The sequence below is a fragment of the Podarcis muralis genome, chromosome 15, assembly GCF_964188315.1.
Source record: "Podarcis muralis chromosome 15, rPodMur119.hap1.1, whole genome shotgun sequence".
Lineage (NCBI taxonomy): Eukaryota > Metazoa > Chordata > Lepidosauria > Squamata > Lacertidae > Podarcis > Podarcis muralis.
Window position 1 is genome coordinate 9655685 of NC_135669.1, and position 23799 is coordinate 9679483.

Below are 23799 nucleotides of genomic sequence, written 5' to 3' on the forward strand. Positions count from 1 at the left end.
TTTAACACATGCAAAAGTGAAATTGACCAGAAATTGATTCATTCATCCCTAGTTAGAAGTGGTGCCGAACTAGAGAATATGTGATGCTTTTCTGTTTTTATTAGACAGGAAAGAGTCCCATCCCACCATTCCATGGATTAGCTTTGTCCTGCTCCTTATTAATCCTGGATTCTGATTTAACAGGTAAATTTCTGGCACTGTGGGGGGAGGGACACACCTTCAAAGGCTTCACGGATTGCATCAAGCTGTGTGTGTTTGGTTGTGGTATTCTGCCAATGTACACATGCAAAGTAATTTTGATCTTGCTTTTTTGTGGTGCTTCATCAGTGCATCAGAATACATGTGGATAGTTAAAAACAGTGCTTTTTTATGGGGGGACGCAGGGGTACCATACCCCTAAACATTTTGTGAATCTAACAGAGGAAGAAATTTATTTATTTTTAAAAAATTAGTTTCTTCTCTAGCACGGTGAATTGTCAGTTCTGTTGAATAGCATGGTGAATTGTCAGTTCCGTTGCTACCCCCAATGGCTGCCTCATTTCCTGTCATGCTGTTTCCTGAGTCTCAGATGGAACGAGAGCATCCCTAAACATTTTTTTAGAAAACACTACACAAAAAGGGGTCCTGTGGCATCACTAACACATTGGTTCCACTGCAGAGCAAAACTAGACTCCTGTTCAGATGCCTAGTGTCCCTGAGAATAAATGCATGAAGGTGCCTAGTTGAACAAAAGGGCTAGTTCTAGTGCCTCAGTGATGATGTGCAACCCTGACCTTATGCATACCTGACAATACAACAGTTTGGAGATGTTAGGAAATGCCCTGGGGTGCCCCTGCAACCCCCGAATGGCGAGCATCCTCCGGTATGCGCAGCTCTGGAAAAGGCATTTCCCTTCTCCAGTGCGCTTCAGTGACATATATCAAATGATATATGCACACTAATATTCTAGCATAACGCAGCAAGAAGCGTGAGGTACTGTAGAGCTAATCTACGTATTTATTTACACACTATGTACAGACAAGGGACGCAGGTGGCGCTGTGGTGTAAACCACTGAGCCTCTGGGCTTGCTGATCGGAAGGTTGGTGGTTCGAATCCCCACGACGGGGTGAGCTCCCGTTGCTCGGTCCCTGCTCCTGCCAACCTAGCAGTTTGAAAGCACGTCGAAGTGCAAGTAGATCAATAGGTACTGCTCCAGTGGAAAGGTAAACGGTGTTTCTGTGCGCTGCTCTGGTTTCGCCAGAAGCGGCTTAGTCATGTTGGCCACTTGACCCAGAAAAACTTTCTGCAGACAAACGCCGGCTCCCTCAGCCAGTAAAGCAAGATGAGCGCAGTGACCCCAGAGTCGTCCACGACTGGACTTAATTGTCAGGGATCCTTTACCTTTTTATGTACAGACAAAGGATTCATGGTGTCCTTTCTCTCCAGCTCCGAGAGAAGGAACAGGCAGAAGTAAAAGCAAAAGTACAGTACATAGTACATACAGCGGAAGAGATAAGACTGTCTTCCGTTCCCACACTCTTCCCAGACAGGAATGTGATTTACACCAACCTCATCTGCAGCATCGGAGGAGTGAAATACTAACAGTCAGTACATGCAGTGACAATCAGGGGGCAGAGTTGATCCAATACCTTCTTTGTGCATTCAGAAATCAGTACTTGGGCTCAGGTAATTTGGACACCCAAAACCTGGAGCAGAATTTAGATCATGAGAAAGTCAGTAGCACCTCTAGTTGATATGCATCCTTCCAGATGGTCGAGGATGGAGGGTAAAGTAGATGAAGTTCCTTCCAGGACTCAGCTGCTATTCTATCGTTTTACCAGGCAAGAGAAGCACTTGTATAGAGAACAGTGCTCTGGACGCTCATTGGCTTTCTTACCCAGCAAAAATGCCATCCATTGCCACAGCAGTAATTACCAGGAGATTAGGCAGTATTAAGCACTCCTTAATTTGACACAATGCAATGATCTCCACTTCAGCCTTTCTGCCTGAATGATTTTCCATAAATAGTTTGCAAGGCCACCAAAATAAACAGAGGCTGCTGTGTTTGCACAGCTGAGGTTCTCCCGACTTTTGAAAATCCAAGTCACTGTGCAAGGGTTTAGAGTAGACCCAGATGAGGTAGGAGGTAACAGCCAGCTATGATGGTGGGGTTTGATTTTTAGTCAATATGGTGGTGATGGTGGTGGAGGGGATTCATTTATTTATTCCATTCCATTTATGAATTGCTTACAATGAAGCATCACAGAGCAAAAACATTGAAAACAAAAATAATTAAAACAATTCCACATACACACACAAATAAAACAAATTTTGTGTGTGTGTGTGTGTGTATTCATTAATATAATAGATGCTTCATTGTTGAGGACAATTTAATAGGAATTTCTTTCATTTTGCTTTTTTAAAAAAACAGGAAGCTAGTGGAACTTATGTAACATGTGCCTACATTAAGAAAACAAATAATTACATTGAAGGAGTTTTGCGTGCATACACACACACACACACAGAGAGAGAGAGAGAGAGAGAGAGAGAGAGAGAGAGAGACGTATATTGTTAGCTCAGACATGATTTATTAAGTAGTGCAATTGAGGATCATTGTTAATACAGCAATAAATCCTAAGGGACTCTATTGCTTGGAGGAGGAGATCAGCTGACAATTATAATACACAAGTAGACTAATATACTTCCCTGCATTTGCTGGATTGCTGCTTCCACTCCTTCATCACTTTGTGGTCCAAATTAGCCATGGGCTTCCCAAACTGAGATGATAGGCCCTTTATAAATAGAATATGGTTACAGCTGAGGCCTTATCTATGGGTCACATAGATAAGTCCGGCAAGGGCCAGTCATGCCATGGAGCAAGTTGAGCCTTCTCAGGTGGTCAACTGGGAGGGTGGTGGCATGGATGTGTGAGGGCCACTGTTTCTGTCACACATCCGTTGCTGCCACCACTACCTGCTCAAGAAGTTATTTGCACTTGTCAGACCTGAAGCAGCCACCACTAAAGTTCAATCCAAGTGGAGTTTTGACCAGCAGCCATGGTTTAGAGTGCTTCTCCTGATTTGCCCCCGGTGCTCTAGGGCTCTGCAATCCCTTGCTCTTAGGTGGCACACTGCACCATGACATAGCACACACACACCCTTTGTGAGGTATGTTCTACTTCCACTGTCAGAGGCAGTAAGTGTCTGAATTCCTATTGCTGGAAAGCGCAATAGGAAAGAACGCCCTTATTTGGGTCCAGCTAGCACTCATCCCATGGGCAGGTAAAAGGTAAAGGTCCCCTGGATGGTTAAGTCTAGTCAAAGGAAACTATGGGGTTGCAGCACTCATCTCGCTTTCAGGCTTAGGGAGCCAGTGTTTGTCCACAGACAGCTTTCTGGGTCATGTGGCCAGCAGGACTAAACCGCTTCTGGCACAATGGAACACTGTGACGGAAACCGGAGCACACGGAAACGCCATTTACCTTCCCGCCGCAGCGGTACTTATTTATCTACTTGCACTGCCATGCTTTCAAGCTGCTAGGTTGGCAGGAGCTGGGACAGAGCAACGGGAGCTCACTCTGTTGCAGGGATTCGAACCGCCAACCTTCTGATCAGCAAGCCCAGGAGACTCAATGATGTTGGACTAGGTGGGCCATTGGTCTGATCCAGCAGGCTCTTCTCTTGTTTTCTTCTGGGTCCCTGCACAATATGACGACCTCTTACAATTTTGGAGCTTGGGGTGGTTGATATGAGGATAGACAACCTGTTATTTGCCTACTTCCCAAGTCATGTTGGACTTTATGCCGCAAGGACTCATCCAATTAACTTTCCCTGACTCAGTTTCCTCCAGGTGTACCAAATCTCCCATCAGTCCCAGACAGCACCTTTATTTGTTTGGGTTTTTGCTGCAACAGACTTAACACTCTCAGGAAATCTATTTCTTCCCAAAGTAGCTGCTCTTTTAGCAGTAATGAAATCTCCTCAAATGTGCCTTCCTGGAGTGCTAAGTAAACTGTCTCCATTTAGGGTGTCGATAGCAGGACAGCATCCTCCTTGTTCGTCTAGAAGCCCTTAACAGGCTGTGGTTGGCTGACAAGCCACTGATTCCGATTCCCAATGAAAGCTGTCAATAGACGTGTCAATAAGATGCAGGGGCTATTGACTAGCATAGGCATTTGGGGTCACTGGTCGATGGGAGCTCTCAGCGAGTGATGTTGGAAATGAGCACTTTCAAATACAAGCAGCAAAGTGAGACTCCCCAAGGAAGAATAATATGACTCAATTTTCTTCCATGTTCTGGCTTTGTCAATTTCCCTGCAGCTGGAAGAGGAGAAGGAGAGACTTTGAATTCAGAGTGCTAACCTCTAAACATCTTGGGGCAGATAAACAACCAGCCACAATTAGGCCACACATGAATACCCGACATGCTGCCTATGGGGAGGAAAGAGGACAAGCACAGGAGCTGTTCTCTGCCAGACATACTGTGATGTCTCAGGAGAGACACCCTTTCACCAGAAGGACATTTAAGGCAAGCTGCTTGGCATCAGATTCTGGGATGAGAATTTCTGACCACCCGGAAATGGGAGATGCGTTGAATTGGGGGTTGGGGAGTCATAGGGTCAAATTTCTTTGGGGCAGGTTGAAAGGTCAAAGAGTTGAGACCAGAAATAAGGCAAGAAGTTGATTCTGAGTAGAAATGTGTGGCAGGGAGTATGACATTTTCTACAGAGTTAAGGACCGATCAACGCTTGCTGGGAGTCATTTGGCCATGACTTTGTATATCCATAAAAAAGTGAAGAATACAAGTTGCGAATGCACCTTGAACACAGACTAGAACTTTAGCCTTATTTCCAATATTTATTTATTTTTACCTTGGAAAAAAGCAATGGGGGAAATTAAATTTAGTTCGCTTTTAAAGACAAATCTATCTAATTGTCACTTTCTGAAACTATCTGCAAACTGAAACACTGGCATCCGTTAAAATTCGCACTTCTCCAAATTTGCAATGCAGGTCTCCAGCCAAGTAACCTGTGCAAAATTGCATATGCTAGGATAAAGTGTGCATAAAATGTATATGTTAGGGACAATAACATACAGAAATACATTCAATTAGGGGGAAATGCTTTGCAAAAATGCAGTTTTAAACAAAAACTCTCTCAAAAATATGCATTTTAATTAAATGCACTTTGATACTGCATTGGAATATTCAGGACGTGTGAAAGCCAGAGGGTAATTAAATTCTGATCTGCTTATTAAACTGGGTTGTATGGAACAGGTCAGTCCCTATCAAAATTCACAAAGATCAAGTTCCTCAAATATCTGTAGACACACGTAAAAACAGCACACACTACCCCTTGCAATCAGCAGCTATAGAGACATTGAGAAGCTCTAATAGTGGGTGGCAAGCTTAGGTGATAAAGCTTTTGGATTCTTTGCCCTTCCAAGTATGATCACTAGATCTTATAGATAATAACTGGTGGCGTTTGGAGGGAAAAGTCATTCCCTAATAGCTGATGAAGCTCGTACAACTGAAATCCTGAACATGAGTAAGCAGCTCAACTAAGCCTGATAAAAGAGAATAACAGGCTATTGGCAAAGACTGTGGGGGAGAGCTTCCATGGGGATAACAACTTTTTACCGCAGGTGGTGGGTTTGCCAATGTTAGCACTATCAGTGCCATGAAACAGCAAGAAGTCCAAAGCTTTGCTTGTCAGCAAGAACCTTGCTTATTCAAAGGGCCACTCCACATTATGGTTTAAAAAAACCAAAAACCAGTGTTATCGCTCCTTGCCTCCTTGTGCTGAGGCACAGTATGCTCACCCTCACTTGAGATGGTGCTGCTACCTCTGACCCTTTCTTCTGAGATTTCTTAGACTAGTTTTAGGCTGTGTTTATCTATTTATTTAATGCATTTATATCCCTTTTCCTTCCAGGAGCTCAAGATGCCTGGTCCACACTTGTTTGCTGTTATTGTCAGCAACAGCGAAATTGCTTTGATGCCTTTTTTTAATTTTTTTTTAAAAAGAGAGGGTTCCATCCTTTCATCCTGGCCAAGAGAACCCAGCCAATCAGGGATCATCAAATAAGCTTGATGATGTCACACAGCACCATATAACCAGTTAGATTTGGCAGTATAATGCCTACTCAAAGCCAAGTCAGAGTGAGAGCAATGCTTCCTAGAATTTGCTCCGAATTGGAAAACATTTTTGCCCAATTTTGAACTGCTACCAAAATGGGGAGGGGGTTCATTAAGGGGTGATTCAGTGTGTGTGAACTGCACCCCTCCCTGTTTTGACTCAGTCCAACATTTGCCTTATGAAAAATTCAGTGAAACTCAAAACTCCTGCAGGCTAACATCAATAACATAAGCTGGTCCAATCCTGGGAGTATCTTCAATCCTTTGATTACTTGGTGCTCATGTGTGATGCCACAGATCTGATCTGTAAATGTCAAAGACAGTGTGTGAAAAATGAATAAAGTTCTGTATGACTTTAGGCCAAGAGTGGGGAACCCTTTGTTACGAAAAAGGAGCAATGCAGCAGCGAGCTCCAGATGGCTGGAATGCCAGACAGGATGTTGATGTTTGGGACTGTACCATGGGAACAAAGGGACAGTCTATTCACTGTGCTGAGCACCGGATGTTAGCTCAGAGTGTCATCTGACCTGTACTGGAAATACAGGAAATACAGGGGAGGAGTTTATCTCTCTGCTGTTGGTGTTAAGAGAGTGCAGACACATTTCTCTGTACTGCTGAAAAGGACAGAAATAAAGCCATGTAAATACATTTCTGTCTGTCTCTTTCCCCTCCCTGGGGAAAGCAGGGAGGAGGGAGGAGTAGCGTGTTCTTCTCACGTTGAGGAGGATCGCTGATAGAAGATCTCGCCTGATCTTGCCGGGAGTCGCAGACGGGGAGGTCAACAAGGAATCATAGCCGGGTGCCTGGAGAGTGGCCAATTCCTCTGACAAGGCTTAAGATTTCCAACACCCTTTTCATCCAGAAGACCCTATTTCCTCATGGTCAGCCTTGAGGAGAGATGCATACCTATGATGGACAAGAAAAGAGACCCAAAGTGGACAGAGCAAAAGATGTGATCTTATGCTTGCACAGCCATGCTTAAATTGCAGCCATGCATAAACCAGAGATTTCTACAAACACCACCTCTCTCATTTATTTTGGCAAGAGTTTAAGGGCATATTCCAGTGAAGGGCATATGCTTGCGTGGGGTGTGGCCTGGGAGAGGCCAGATACAATGTCCTGGAGGGCTGCATCCAGCATCCCAGCCTGAGGTTCCTTGCTTCTGTTTTGGGGTCAGCTGGAGGTGAAAGTAGCTACACTCAATGTACTAATATAAAGATGCAGTATGTCCTTGTGGGCCATGCATCCAGCCACCCGCACACCCTTTGCTCAGATGATAAACCAGTTGGTGGTGCTGTAGGAGGAGATCTCCTACTAGCAGGACTCCAGCGACACAGCCAGTGTGAGAAACAATTTGCAAATAAATAAAAAGGATTTGCAAATATTGTACAGAATACATGTTTGCATCCACGCTGCTATTAAGTCCGTTCATATCGTATCAGCAAACATCATGTCAGCTTGGAGAGGTTCCTAGTTATTTCCCCCCCTTCTCTTCCCCCGTGAAATGTTTTTCAATGCCTGAGTGAATCAAAATGAATGTAAATGAGGTTTATTAAGTCAACCCCACACGGCGCTGCATTGTTGGCGTTTGTAGGCTGTGACAGGTTAGTTATTGCAGTTTGAGGGAAATGTCACCAGCACAGCAGTCTACAGCAGAAACTTTTTAAAAATTATAATAATACTAATACTGTGACACAGGGCTGCTGGCGCTCTCTAAGAAACATTTACACAACAAGAGCGAGAAGTGCAAGGTGAAGGCTAGCTTTGGAACACAGGGAGCAAAGGCCTTAAGCCCGATATGATGCCTATCAACTCAGTGGTCTTTCCCCGGCACCCAGGAAGCCTCTCAGCTCTCCCACTCTCTGCCTTCTCAGCCATGATCTGGTGAAAGTGGTCCTGTTTTTCTATCTTGAAAAGCACTAAAAGGCTAAAGGAGGAAGTTGGAAAAGTGACACTCTCTCCCACTTCCTCTTTCAGCTCTATGTGCTTTTCAAGACTCCATTTAATTCCCCTAGATACATTTTTTACCGTTTACATTGGAAAAATGACCTGTGGACACTAATTCTTTCCTCTCTTTCTCTGATAGATCATTAGTAAAGGTAAAGGTACCCCTGCCCGTACGGGCCAGTCTTGACAGACTCTGGGGTTGTGCGCCCATCTCACTCAAGAGGCCGAGGGCCAGCGCTGTCCGCAGACACTTCCGGGTCACGTGGCCAGCGTGACATCGCTGCTCTGGCGAGCCAGAGCCGCACACGGAAACGCTGTTTATCTTCCCACTAGTAAGCGGTCCCCATTTATCTACTTGCACCCGGGAGTGCTTTCGAACTGCTAGGTTGGCAGGCGCTGGGACCGAACAACGGGAGCGCACCCTGCCGCGGGGATTCGAACCGCCGGCCTTTCGATCGGCAAGCCCTAGGCGCTGAGGCTTTTACCCACAGCGCCACCCGCGTCCCTCGTCTAATAGATCATTAGAGCTGTGCGTAAATGACCTTTCAAAATTCTCCACGCTATTTCTGGGCAGAAAAAATGAATAGACAATTCCCCAATTTTTCCCCAGTGTGTATGTGCTGGGTGTGGTAGGGAGAGATTCTCCAACCATTTCTCAGATGTAGCAACTGCATTTTGTGACAGAGGTTTGCCACATATGGTGGCCAAATTCTGAGAAAATTCTACAGTGTTGGCGGTGAATAGAGAAGAATAAAATTCTCCATAAATTTTCTCAGGGGAAAATAGAGCCTTTCTCTCAGCTCTAAAATAATTCTGGTGGGTCACTGCTGTAAACAGGATACAGAACTTTTGTACTGTTATCATGAAGGTCAGCAACTTCAATGGCTTCCAAATGACGATTAGGCCAATTCATGGCCTACCAATGGGTACCAGCCACAACTTCTCCTGTCGGAGGCAGTGTGCTTATGAATGCCAATTGCTGGGAACCAGAATTAGGGAGGGTGTTGTGTCACTCAGGTCCAGTCTCCAGGCTTCCCATCAGCACCTGGTTGTTCACTGTGAGAACAGAATGATGGGCTACGTGGTCTGATGAGGCAGCCTCTTAGGTTCTTACATTCTTCATAGTGCTATGAGACAATGGGCTCAGACTGCTCTGGGAATTACCACCAGTGCATGCCAATTTAGCCAACTGGAGTAGTGGGGGCCTGACTGGTGTGTCTTTGTCTTTCTTTGGCCTGTCCTTTGATCTTGACTTCTGGCTTGTTTCGCCATCCTGCCTCTCAGTTGTTTCTTTCACCCTTACCAATGGTTTCATTCCATGCCTCCTGGCTTCCAGTTTTCCGCAGGCTGTTGCACAGTGTCCAGTCTTTACACACACGCACACACACAAACACTTCTTGTTGGTTCCCTTCAGTTTCATCTTCCTCTTCCCCCATACACTGCATCGCATTTCAAGTGCCTATCCCAGGGGTCAGCAAACCTTTTCAGCAGGGGGCTGGTCCACTGTCCCTCAGACCTTGTGGGGGGCCGGACTATATTTGGGGGGGGGGGATGAATGAATTCCTATGCCCCACTCATAGCCCAGAGATGCATTTTAAATAAAAGTTTCATTCTACTCATGTAAAACCGCCAGGCAGGCCCCACAAATAACCCAGAGATGCATTTTAAATAAAAGGACATGTTCTACTCATGTAAAAACACACTGATTCCTGGAACGTCCGTGGGCTGGATTTAGAAGGCGATAGGGCCAGATCCGGCCCCCGGGCCTTAGTTTGCCTACCCATGGCCTATCCTATCCCTCCCTGTGCATGCATTCAGAAGAACATGCAGGGACTTAAACTGAATAGTCACCCCCAGCCTTTTAAGGATGCCCACTTACCCCCAACCTTCCTAAACTTTAAAAGTCTGAAGGGGGCTTGTAAGCAAGTTTGGCAGAATGCATTTATGGTCCGCCCCATGATCAGCAACCCTGCGCTTTGTGCGTACCGGATCCTGTGAAGGCTTGCAGGTGCACTCAGCCAGATGCACTTACAAGCACCCTTTATACAGCTGTTCCATCATAGCAGGTGCTGATGAGGTTTGCATTGGATTAAGCAATGGATTAAGGAGGAACAGAAGAGCAAAATGCCACTCCCAAGGAAACAGTTTGCCGCTGCAGCCCAAGCCGCTCAACAGGCCCCTGAATCCTGTTTCTGAAAGAACAATAGTTTGCAATTTATCTAGCAAAACACCCAAGACACTTAGCATATTTTAGCTAGGTCAATATTAGACAGAATATTTAGAAGATGTCATATGAGCCAGATGAAATTATTTGTCCCCTGCAGCTATCGCTCTGTGCGAAGAAGGTGCTCTGGATTCATCAACAAGGGGAGAGGAAATTTTGAGTTTGACAGAAACCCGTTCTGGTTTTGCATATTTATTCCTCCTTTAAATCATTTCCAAACCACTAAGCCATTTTACAAGGCCGAAGGAAAACATCAATTGCAATTATAGTGGAAAAACTCTTCGGAGGCGCAGCCCAGGAAGATGGAAAATGTACCCATCCATTTGTAGTTTTCACTAAGCACGTTGAAATATGACAGTCAGATCTCTAGAACACTCCATTTCCAGTTCCATTTGTTTGATGGAAGGTAGGTGAAATGACAGGGACTAGCAACATGAACAGAAGGAATTTTTCCCAAACACCTCAGTCAGGGGGGCTAACTGCACATTTAAGATTTGCATGCACCAGTGCTGCACATGGGCGCAGGATGTGTCTAGATAACTTGAATGATGTATAATGGAGCTGAAATTAACATTCTCCTGGTGTTTCTTTGGTGCAAATATTGGGGTTTCAGGAGGATTAATGAAATGATGACTGCTTCCCCCAAAAAAAAATCCCTCACAACTTTCAGGGGCAAGAAGAGTCTATGTTATTTTGTGGGGTGGGGGACTTGGTGGCAATGCTGCCCCACTTTTTAATTTTGTTTAAAAATACTAGTTTACTTCTACCATAAGCAGCAGTGGTAGAGTTTCAGCCGCCACCACAACACAACATGCTCCTGGAATGAAGTCATAATGGCTTTGCCTTGGACAAACTCTAGATTTCAGATTTCTTCGGATACAGCATTGAGCTGAAATGTGAACATATGCAAGTCGATTGAATCCTAAGAGTGAACATGTGCGTATGAACACTGATGATGATGATGATGATTTCAAAATGGATTGAAGGTGAAGGATGCCTAAGTCCCTTTTTAAAAAAAGTGTTCACTTGCAATTTGCCTTCATCTAGAGTGGACTCAGAACTTGGTCCAGCAGAGAGGATTGCTAATGTTTGCTTAGTGCATCTTCCGTGGTGCTCCGTGGGCAAATATACTCTCTGCCATAACTCAGGTCAAGCAAATTAAATTAGCTGCTAATTGGCTAATTGGCAAGAGGCTCTGCAAAGTAGCTAAGAGCAAATTCAGCAGGAAGGAAAGCAGGTCCCGTTTGCAAGCTGTGAGATTGTTCATTCTGAGGCCATTTGGACAGTAGTGTCATGAACTGGGATGCAAATCGAGAGGGTAATGGCAGTGCCTGGTCAGGTGCTCACTTACGTATCACCGAAAGAAGGGAACACAGATGTGCATAAAATCTGCATAAGCTGATTTGTATGCATTGATGCACACTCGAAAATAATATTACTATGGGTGATGTTATAAGAATTTTAAGGTCTTAGATATATAATAAATGTCCATAAATGTACCAAGCAAACACATACAGTGGTGCCTCGCAAGACGAAAAGAATCCGTTCCGCGATTCTCTTCGTCTTGCGGTGTTTTCGTCTTCCGAAGCAAGCCCATTAGCGGCTTAGCGGATTAGCGCTGTTAGCGGCTTAGCGGGCTTAGCGGATCAGCTGATTACCGGTTTAGCGGATCAGCTGATAAGCGGCTTGGCAATCAGCTGTTAAGCGGCTTAGCGGATCAGCTGATAAGCGGCTTACCGGTCAGCTGATAAGCGGCTCACCGATCAGCTGTTAAGCAGCTTAGCGGATCAGCTGATAAGCGGCTTAGTGGATCAGCTGATAAGCGGCTTAGCGGCTTGGGGAAAAGGGGGGGGAGGGAAAAAACCCTGCAGGAACTCGCAAGACATTTTCGTCTTGCGAAGCAAGCCCATAGGAAATTCGTTTTGCGAAGCACCTCCAAAACGGAAAACCCTTTCGTCTAGCGGGTTTTCCGTCTTGCGAGGCATTCATCTTGCGGGGCACCACTGTACATAAATATATAAACCACATGTCTGGAGCAGCACAGGAATACAGCCCTAAAACCATTTTGACTCCCAAACTGACCAAATGTTTCTCTGCAAGGAGGGAGAGGGTGAGGGAACCTTCCCATTGTCTCAGGAATTAAGTGATTACCATCTCAAAGGAATGGCCAGACTACCAGGAAAGGCAATCAGATAAGGCATTATCAGATAACCTGGCAGACAGGAGATAAACAAAGCACTCAGATTTCTATTGTAGACCGCCTTTTCTATGATGTAGGTATGATGTATCTGGGGGGTGGTCTTGGGCTACACCCCTTCTGTGATGTATGTATGATGTTTCTGGGGGTGGTCTTGAGCTCCAGGACAAGGAATTTCAAAATTTCAAAAAAGGGGAGGCACACCTTTGTTCTGGGTCCTCTTCTGCTCTCCTGCATGTGAGGGGAGCACCCTGTTGCAACGGTTTAATAAAGATCAGGCTTACTAGCTGCTTTGCTTCTCAATATTCTCTGGTTGGCCTCTGTTATTTTCTCCCGCCTATGGAGAACCTACAAAGGATTCTATAAGGGCTCTTGTATACCCCATAAGGGAATAAGGGCAGATTTTGTTTACAACAGGTGAGATTCAACATAACATTACTGCATGTAGTTTGAGAGTTTGACATGGTATGCTTTTTACAGATATCTTCTCGTACTCCAGTAGCAAAGTAAACAGCATTAGATGGCTTGTGTTAACCAGACTATGAGAATTTCCCACAAAAACTGCACCACTGTGTTTTCTGTGGGTCCTGGTTGTATGGGCATTACAATATGAATCAAGTTACTTGAAAGAAAGGTCTTTATTTTAAGAAAATAAACAATCAGAATATGAAACAATATTTACATAACAAAAACAATATGAGAGCAATGAGCACACACACACAGAGAGAGAGAGACTATAGTGGTATCTGTAATAAGCATCAGTACATTTCAAAAAGTGTGGGGGTTTTTGTTATTGTTTTGTTAGGATTCTACAGCACTGTAGTTCACCTTTCGTGAAAGATTCCCTCTGAGTTGTCCCAACATTGGAGAGGAGAAGCCAGAAGAATCTTTCCTGACATAAAGTTAGGGAGGTCCTTAATATTCTTACAAGATCACATTCAACAACCCAATCATGAAGCAAAGATGAATAAGCAAACTGTTTAGATTGCAATAATTTATGAAGTTCATTATAACTGAGTTAAATGTTGCAGGATCAAAGGCTACTGGGAACATAATATCTGTCTATTTTTCTCCAATATCCATGACAAATTGCTTTTGTTGTGTAAGTAGCAGCACAAGTGCCATAACACTGAACTGTTGCAAAGTTTAGTAGTAATAGTAGTTGGACTGGGCGTTTTACTACATGTTTCCTAAACACAAGAGACCCATTAGGAACATCACACATCAAAAACCCTGTTGCCCAAATGGTCAATAGTAGGGGCTGGGTGCTCCAACTGAAAAATGCAGGGGGAAATGCATTATACTAAGGTAAATTGTGTGTGTGAAAATGTGTACAAACTTTTCTGGCAACTTTGTTGTTATTATTATTTTCCAAAACTTTTGCAATAATAATAATAATATAATTTATTATTTATACCCCACCCATCTGGCTAGGTTTCCCCAGCCACTCTGGGTGGCTCCCACAAGGATATTAAACAGAATAAAACTTAAAACATTAACAATTTCCCTAAAATAGGGCTTCCTTCAGATGTCTTAGAAAAGTCAGATAGTGGTTTATTTCCTTGACATCTGGTGGGAGGGCGTCCGCAGGGCGGGTTCCGCTACTGAGAAGTCTGGTTCCCTGCAACCTCACTTCTCACAGTGAGGGAACTGCCAGAAGGCCCTCGGCGCTGGACCTCAGTGTTCGGGCAGAACGATGGGGGTGGAGACACTCCTTCAGGTATACTGGACTGAGGACGTTTAGGGCTTTAAAGGTCAGCACCAACACTTTGAATTGTGCTCGGAAATGTACTGGGAGCCAATGCAGATCTCTCAGGACTGGTGTTATGTGGTCCCAGCTGCCATTCCCAGTCACCAGTCTAGCTGCCACATTCTGGATTAATTGCAGTTTCTGGGTCACCTTCAAAGGTAGCCCCACATAGAGCACATTGCAGTAGTCCATGCGGGAGATAACTAGAGCATGCACCACTCTGGCAAGACAGTCTGCAGGCAGGTAGGGTCTCAGCCTGCATACCAGATGGAGCTGGTTGACAGCTGCCCTGGACACAGAACTGACCTGCACCTCCATGGACAGCTGTGAGTCCAAAATGACTCCCAGGCTGCGCACCTGGTCCTTCAGGGGCACAGTTACCCCATTCAGGACCAGGGAATCCTCCACACCTGCCCACCTCCTGTCCCCCAAAAACAGTACTTCTGTCTTGTCAGGATTCAACCTCAATCTGTTAGCCGCCATCCATCCTCCAACCGCCTCCAGACACTCACACAGGACCTTCACCGCCTTCACTGGTTCTGATTTAAAGGAGAGGTAGAGCTGGGTGTCATCTGCATACTGATGAACACCCAGGCCGACCCCCCTGATGATCTCTCCCAAACTGAGTTTAAGAACGGGGGGGGGGGGGGGGGATGAGAAACAGAAATTTAGATTTGCCCATCACTATGTGGGCTGTCATTGGGGGAATCAGAGTAACCAGGATGGCATGATGATGCTACATTAATCTAACAATATCAATTCAAGAATAAAGAATAAACAGTATTTCCAATGCAGGTGAAACCATCCTTGCCAAGACAGAAGCGAGCTGCTGAAAATGTTCAACCCAAAGTGGATATAGCCATTCACTTACAGGATTCCTCTTTGAGGCTGCCATGTATCCCTTATTTTAATAATGAGCATCACGATGCAGAATGTTACCTACATTTGAAATGATCATCTGGCAGCACTATTCTGGTTATGGGAGGCATTTAAAATTGACCATTGTAAAGCAAGCCAATTAATTTCTGCATATCATCCACTGTGAAAATGACAAAAGCTACGTATTCAGTTAGATTAAATTACAATTTTGCAGCCCTATAAATTCAATCCCTGTTTCTGTGGTTATAAAGCTAAGGAGCTTTTCTTAACAGTTTCCCTTAACCCGCTGATGTGTTTCACTTCAGTTGTATTTCACTGTGCTGACTCCAGATGGCGCTCTAACCACCAAAATTCCAACAGCAAGCACTGAAAAGTATCTGTTGGCTGGTATGTTTGTATTTTTTAAAGTCCCCTTAAGAAGGTTGAAGAGTTTTCTTCAAACACTCTATGTTTGACTCTATGAGTTTGCAAGCAGGCAGCTAACAGACAACTTCTGAAGCCTGATGTTCCACCCCACAGGCAAACTCTGTCCTTCACTTTCCAACAAATGGCAAAAAACAAAAAAACTCCAGGTTGCATACAACTTAAATTCTGCTCAGAGTAGACCTAGAGCAATTAATGGACCCGAGTTACTAAAGTCTCTTAATGTAAATGGGTCTACTCTGAGTATGGCTAATGGGAAGCCTTAAAGCAGGTATCCCTAAACTCGGCCCTCTAGATGTTTTGGGTCTAGATAGATAAATTTATTGTCATTGTCCGTATATACACAGTATACACAACAACGAAAATCAAACACCCACCCAAAGACGGGTTCACATACACATTTGCACGTATCTCCAACACTCTCATCCTATTCAGACATAATCTATAAAAACATAACATAATCCAGAATATAACATAACCTATTAAAGGCATAACATAACCTAAAACCTATCTCATTCCTTCCTACTCCCTGCTTGCTATTTCTTGCAACTGGCCCTGAGATCATTATTTAGTGCAATCAGAGCTCTTGGATAGAAACTATTCAGAAGGCGTGTGGTTCGTGTTTTCATTGTCCTATATCTTCTGCCCGAAGGCAACAGTTCAAAGAAGTTGTGAGCAGAATGGGTGGGATCTCTCAGGATATTGTGTGACTTCTTCAAAGTGCGAGACGTGAAGATCTCATCCAGGGTTGGTAGTTGGAGCCCAATAACATTCTGGGCAATTTTAATTATTCTCTGTAAAGCTTTTTTATCCGTTTCAGAGCTGCTCCCATACCACGATAATATACTATAGGTTAAGACACTCTCGATGGTACTGTGATAATAGGACAGAAGTAGGTGCTGAGATAGATTCAGTCCCCTGAGCATTCTCAGGAAATACAACCTCCCCTGCACCTTCCTCACAACCATATTAATATTTGCAGTCCATGAGAGGTCCTCAGAGATATAAATGCCCAGGTATTTAAAACTACCAACCCAGTTCCCATCATCCCTGACCACTGGTCCTGTTAGCTAGGGATGATGGGAGTTGTAGTCCCAACACTTCTGGAGGGCCGAGTTTGGGGATGCTTGCCTTAAAGGCTGGCTTGGCCTTTTAAGTAGCAGTGAAGTGTTAACTTGCGTGAGTCTGCCTAACATAGTACAGTCACTTAAGTCAATGTGAAACCAAATATTTTAGGGATAGACACAGCATTCTGAGGTCAGGCGTGTATCTGATTTGAGCTGGCAGTGACTGTGCGAAGGTTTCTGGATACCAGCAGATCCCTCTGATTCCTCAGCAAATCAAATTACCCTCAAAGACATTGGCAGCCCCCTAATCTAAATAGCACTTTCAAACCCAGAGGTGTCATTTAGGCCAAAGTGTAAAACCAAAACAAATAGGTTTGTTGCTGTTGTTGTTTTGTTGATTTGTTAGTTAGTTTGTTAGTTTGCGAAGGAAGGATTAGTTGGGATGGCATTTTTCACACTTTTCCATCTGGTATGCAAGCTGAGACCCTACCTGCCCGCTGACTGCCCGCAGAGTGGTGCATGCTCTAGTTATCTCCCGCATGGACTACTGCAATGCACTCTACGTGGGGCTACCTTTGAAGGTGACCCAGAAACTGCAATTAATCCAGAATGCGGCAGCTAGACTGGTGACTGGGAGTGGCCGCTGGGATCACATAACACCAGTCCTGAGAGATCTGCATTGGCTCCCAGTACGTTTCCAAGCACAATTCCAAGTGTTGGTTCTGACCTTTAAAGCCCTAAATGGCCTCAGTCCAGTATACCTGAAGGAGCGTCTCCACCCCCATCGTTTTGCCCAGATACTGAGGTCCAGCGCCGAGGGCCTTCTGGTGGTTCCCTCATTGTGAGAAGTGAGGTTACAGGGAACCAGACAGAGAGCCTTCTCAGTAGTGGCGCCCGCCCTGTGGAACGCCCTCACATCAGATGTCAAGGAAATAAGCAGCTATCCTATTTTTAAAAGACATCTTAAGGCAGCCCTGTTTAGAGGGAAGTTTTTAATATTTAATGCTATATTGTTTTTAACACTCAATTGGGAGCCGCCCAGAGTGGCTGGGGAAACTCAGCCAGATGGGCAGGTTATAAATAATAAATTTATTATTATTATTATTATTATTATTATTATTATTATTATTATTATTATTATTAACCAGTACAGTTAGACCACATTCACCCCATACATTTAATGCACTATGATATCATTTTAAATAATAATGGCTTTCCCCAAGGAATCCTGGGAGCTGTAGTTTGTTATGGGTGCTGGGAGTTGTCTATTCCTCTCCCAGACCCACAATTCCCAGAATTCCATGTAAAGAGGGATTGTTAAACCACTCTGGGAATCAAGCCACACAAAATAATATTGCCTTCCATTGCAAAACAAAATGGCCATAACATATTGTATGTAATTATTTGTATGTTTAGCAAAATTGGTTTTTAAAAAATGTTTTAAAAACCATCATCATTGTCAAGATCATGGGGTAAGATCAGAATTAGAAAAATTCTGTGAATATAAGCTCAACATTGAGATTTTCAGGAGAGAGAAAAAATCCATCTGTAAATGTACTTCCCCAGCAAGCAAGGCTTCGCTATTCATTTGTCTTTACTCCTGTGTCTGAAAATATTATCAGATGAAGTGCTTGTTTCAGCCGTATTTTCAATCAACCCCATATTGTTGCTTATCTTATTGTCCTCCTCTTAATGCCCTCCTTACTTTGAATTTTTCATGGATGCTACACCACTGTTTCAGCTAAAGTTTGCAGCAGGAGGGAAAGGAGAGGAGGGGGTGGAATGAAAGCATGTGAAAGGTTCCCAATTGCCATAGCCACCATTCCTAATTCTTTTCTCCGAGCAGAAAATCATTCTTCCACTGATCTCACTTGTGGTCAGAGCTCTGAACAGGCCCATCCGTCAGCAGGCTGATTTGGTTCAGCAGGTGTTGGTTGTGCAATCACTCATTTGAGGCTAATCGGCTGGCGGCTGTCAAGGGTTATGGAGTATTTATTGAGTTTATGTCAGGTCCAGATGACCAATAGTTGGCAGCCGCTGGATTCCCATTGACATTGATGATATTGCTGAATTAAACGGGGGATGTTGACCGAACTTGCTCGGAGCTAGCAATGGAGCCCACAGAAACACAATGCATATGACTGCAAGGGCTCTTTATTCCTTCTCTCTCTCTCACACACACACCCTTTCCTCTTTGGCTCCCTTAAATAAAATATTATTATTTTCATGGAAACGTCAGAGGAGAAGCTGTGAATCGAGTGCCCATGAAATATTTAGTGAGAGAAACCGAGTCAACTGATGGGAATGAGACTTGTGTCTCTTCAACAGATTTACTGCCCATTTGCTGGCTGGTGATTGAGGAATTTCCTGGCTGATCTTTAGAAAGGAGCCCAGGGATGACAAATTGAGTCATTATTGCTCATGCAGGGGGGGGGGGCACGAATCACATGCACCCCTCCTATGTGTTTCAGATCAGGGCTAGGCAGGAGCCAAATACACATGTGTCATTTGGTAGACCCAACCAGTGTGCTAATTTAATCAGCAGGGAGTGGGTTGATCCTCTGTAATCCTGCAAAAGGGTTCCATAGAGCATCTTTGAAGTGAGGTAAATTGAAATAAACATGAATGCTCATTATGATCATTACAGGACTGCATTGCCTCCCAAGCACAGTAATTCTGTTCATTTTGCTTTTATAATCTTCCTGTGCAGAAATAATCTGTTTTGCCTTGTTTTCATTTACTCTTGTTTTTTATATTGGCTACCATAAGACATAGTGATGAGCCACCATCTTGGACAGTTTTAAAGGGGATTAAACATATTGATGGAGGATAAGGCCTTCAGTGGTGGCTAAATGCCTTGAGTATCAGGCAGGATATGCCTCTGAATACCAGTTGTTAGGGATCATAAGCGACAAGGCTGCTTTTGTGCTTGTGGACTTCCCATAGACATCTAGTTGGCCTTGCTGAGATCAGCATGTTAGACTAGATGGGCTTTGACCTAATCCAACAAGGCTCTTCTTGCCATCTCTCTCTCTCTCATCCATCCAGGCTTATTCCATGGTATACATTACCGGTCTGCTGTTATACTTTTTGTGATCATTTACAGCAACCCCTTCAACTGTAACAATAATTGAAATGATTCTTGTCACTTTGAGATGATTCCATAACATGCACTGCAACTAAAAGAGGGGAAGCCCACATAGGTTTTAAACCAAGGAGGAGCTGCTTTCAAATACAGTGTTGAACACTGAAGGGACTTCCCATCCATACGATCAGTCTGACCAAAGAAGAGAGATGGGGAAATGATGGAGCTGGGCTATTGTACTCGTGCATCTGTGGACTTCCCACAGGATATTGGCTGGCCACTATTAGAACAGGATATTGGACTAGATTGGTCTTTGGTCTGATCCATCAGTACTTCTTTTTCTTATGCTCAAATTCCACTTACCACTCTGGGGAAGTTTTTCCACAATCTGAGATGTGTCAAATGTTTGATGGAAAAGGTAGTTTTTGAAGATGTTGTCTTGCTTTTCAGGCAGACAGGTAAGATTTAAGAATGGGCGTTTAAAAATATAAATCTTGGTATATCTTTGTATTTTCTTTAAGCACATTGTGTAGGCTAGGTTTTCAATAGCAAGGCTAACCCTCTAGACTACAGAGTCCAGTGGCTGTCATCCTTACCTGCCAAAGCCCAGATAATGGGGGGAAGAGGAGGGGAGTTGAAGCAGAACAAAGGCTTTTGGCAAATGATGGAGTTAGATCGCAGACATGATTAAATGCAGAGGAGAAGCCACAATTTGAATACCTGTTTACATGGAGGATAACAGATGGCCACCCCATTGACTGCAAGGCTATTACTCACTTGCAGGTCTCTGGTGACACCATAAAGCATGAGAGACAGTGTTCAGAAGGCTGACAGAGCCACAGAAGCTGGGCCCTGAGGATGATTTATGAGACTCGCTCTACAGCTATGTAATCTATTGTTCTATATTGCATATGCTGCAATGAGGAATTATTGTATAAAACATCATTTTGAGGCCCCAGTTGTCAAGGAAGGGAGCCACGTTCCTGTTGCAGAGTGCAAAATTTAGGATTTGGGAAGCGAAATTGTATGATAACATTTGTATGAATGATTTTGGGGTAGGGATGGAATGCACATGGTCTATGGGTTGTAACAGACTGAGAGCCAGTATGGTATAGTGGTTAAGAGTGGTAGACTCGTAATCTGGTGAACCGGGTTCGCGCCTCCGCTCCTCCACATTCAGCTGCTGGGTGACCTTGGGCTAGTCACACTTCACACTTCTCTGAAGTCTCTCAACCTCACTCACCTCACAGAGTGTTTGTTGTGAGGGAGGAAGGGAAAGGAGATTGTTAGCCGCTTTGAGACTCCTTTGGATTTGATATCCCACTTTATCACTACCCTAACTCTTCCTCCTCCTCCTCCTCCTCCTCCTCCTCCTCTTCTTCTTCTTCTTCTTCTTCTTCTTCTTCTTCTTCTTCTTCAATTTACTTTGCCATGAATGACATAGGTAAAGGTAAAGGTACCCCTGCCCGTACGGGCCAGTCTTGCCAGACTCTAGGGTTGTGCGCTCATCTCACTCTATAGGCCGGGAGCCAGTGCTGTCCGCAGACACTTCCGGGTCACGTGGCCAGCGTGACATCGCTGCTCTGGCAAGCCAGCGCAGCACACGGAACACCGTTTACCTTCCCGCTAGTAAGCGGTCCCTATTTATCTACTTGCACCCGAAGGTGCTTTCGAACTGCTAGGTTGGCAGGCGCTGGGACCGAACGACAGGAGCGCACCCCGCCGCAGGGATTCGAACCGCCGACCTTTCGATCGGCAAGTCCTAGGTGCTGAGGCTTTAACCCACAGCGCCACCTGCGTCCCTATGAATGACATATTTCCCTCTATTGAGGTTTTTGGGAAGATGATGTTTTAAGTACTTCTGTGAGATGGTTGTTTTTTGTCTTGCTATTGCTGTGCTTTAACTTTTTTGTATAGTTTATATCAACTTCTTTTGAGGAAGCATTTTGTGGAAGGTGGTTGAAATAGAAATACTGGGTTGTATCCAAAATTCTCTGTACGCTAGTGTGCTACTGGACGGGTGAGTATTAATGTTGTACAACAGCGGTTGCACAACACAGCGGGATGCAACACAGCGGTTTTGCCAGCAGAAACTCCTTGGGCAACAGACTATGCAATGAAATACCATCAGCCTGCTGCTGTATTCTCTTGCACAACAACTTTCTGTTGGTGTAAAACATTTCACCAGCAGAGCAAGCATACCACTCTAACTGAATGCTACACTGGATACAAATTATTATTATTAGCAGCAGTAGCAGCAACAGTGGGAGCAGAAAAGAGGAACCCTTGCGTGCCAGGCAGCTTGCTAGCCTGAGAAACCTGGAACATTTAAAAAGGTAAAGGCAAAGGTACCCCTGCCAGTCTTGCCAGACTCTGGGGTTGTGCGCCCATCTCACTCAAGAGGCCGGGGGCCAGCGCTGTCCAGAGACACTTCCGGGTCATGTGGCCAGCGTGACATCGCTGCTCTGGTGAGCCAGAGCCGCACATGGAAACGCCGTTTACCTTCCCGCTAGAAAGCAGTCCCTATTTATCTACTTGCACCCGGGGGTGCTTTCGAACTGCTAGGTTGGCAGGCGCTGGGACCGAGCAATGGGAGCGCACCCCGCCGCGGGGATTCAAACCGCCGACCTTTCGATCGGCAAGCCCTAGGCGCTGAGGCTTTTACCCACAGCGCCACCCGCGTCCCCTGGAACATTTAGCAGTCCTCTTTCTAGAAAGGGTGGCCATTCATCCTCAAGTGTTGGGTCAGGTGGCATAATACTGCCATACAAGTGTATGCTTAGAAATGAAGAAATGGGTTCCCAGAGCGGTACACCTGCTGTGCACCTGGGGGCGGGGCCATGGGGGCGGGGCAAGCATCCCAGGTTGTGGGGGGAGCATTCCAGGGGGCGGGGGGTGAATTCCAGGGGGGTGAGACACCCAGGGGGGTGGAGCAATCTGCCCATGTGGAGTGGACCAACCCACCCATGGTGGGCTGCTTCCTGGGCAGGGGAGGAGGGAGGGAGCCGCGTCGCTTTGCCAGCAGCCTTCCTCACTTCCCTCTTCCTTTTGACAGCTTGGGGAGGCTCCCCCCCCCCCCCGGAAGCAGCCCGGGAGAGGGGGGCAGCGGCACAGGTGGCGCTGTGGGTTAAACCACAGAGCCTAGGACTTTCCGATCAGAAGGTCGGCGGTTCGAATCCCCGTGATGGGGTGAGCTCCCGTTGCTCGGTCCCTGCTCCTGCCAACCTAGCAGTTCGAAAGGACGTCAAAGTGCAAGTAGATAAATAGGTAAATAGGTACCACTCCGGCGTTTCCATGCACTGCTCTGGTTCACATGACCCGGAAACTGTACTCCGGCTCCCTCGGCCAATAAAGTGAGATGAGCGCCACAACCCCAGATTCGGTCACGACTGGACTTAATGGTCAGGGGTCCCTTTACCTTTATCTTACCCCCTGTCATGTGTGCCAGTTGCTGGAAAGGGGTATCAGGAATAATGGGAAATCTACCTTCTATGATGTGCAACATATGAATGTAAATTTGTCCCAGTGCTATAGTCTGAAAGAGTGCTTTAACCATCAGTCCCTCTTCCCAGGGAGCTCTGGCAACTGTAGTTCTCAGCATCCTGAACCATACTTCCCAGGATTCTTTTGGGGGAAGCCATGACTGTTACAGTGGAATAATAGCGCTTTAAATTCATGGTGCAGATGTGGCCAAAGTTTTAATGTAATTTAATGCACTTTTGTACACCATCTTTCATTGCTTGCATGCAATGCAATGTAAAAAATGATTTGAATAAACAAGCTGAAAAGAGGAAGGCTAAATCAACTTTGATTCACTCTGGACATACCGATTATTTATTCCTTTGAATTAAGCATGCTGATACTCAGCTCTTCTTCTCCTGCAAAAAACAGTAGTAGTGACTCTGATCTGTGCATTTCTCTGCATGCTTTAAAGACCCATCCCAGCAGCCAGCCCTTCTCTTTGAAGTCCACACCTCCTCCAGTGCCCTGCCGCATTTCCCTCTAGGCATTCAGCCTGCAGAAAGCTCCCCGCTGGTAGTAATTGGTGGCATTTTATGCTAATCTTCATTTCCTCTCCTGTCAAAATGTTGAACTGTTGCGGCTTGATTCTC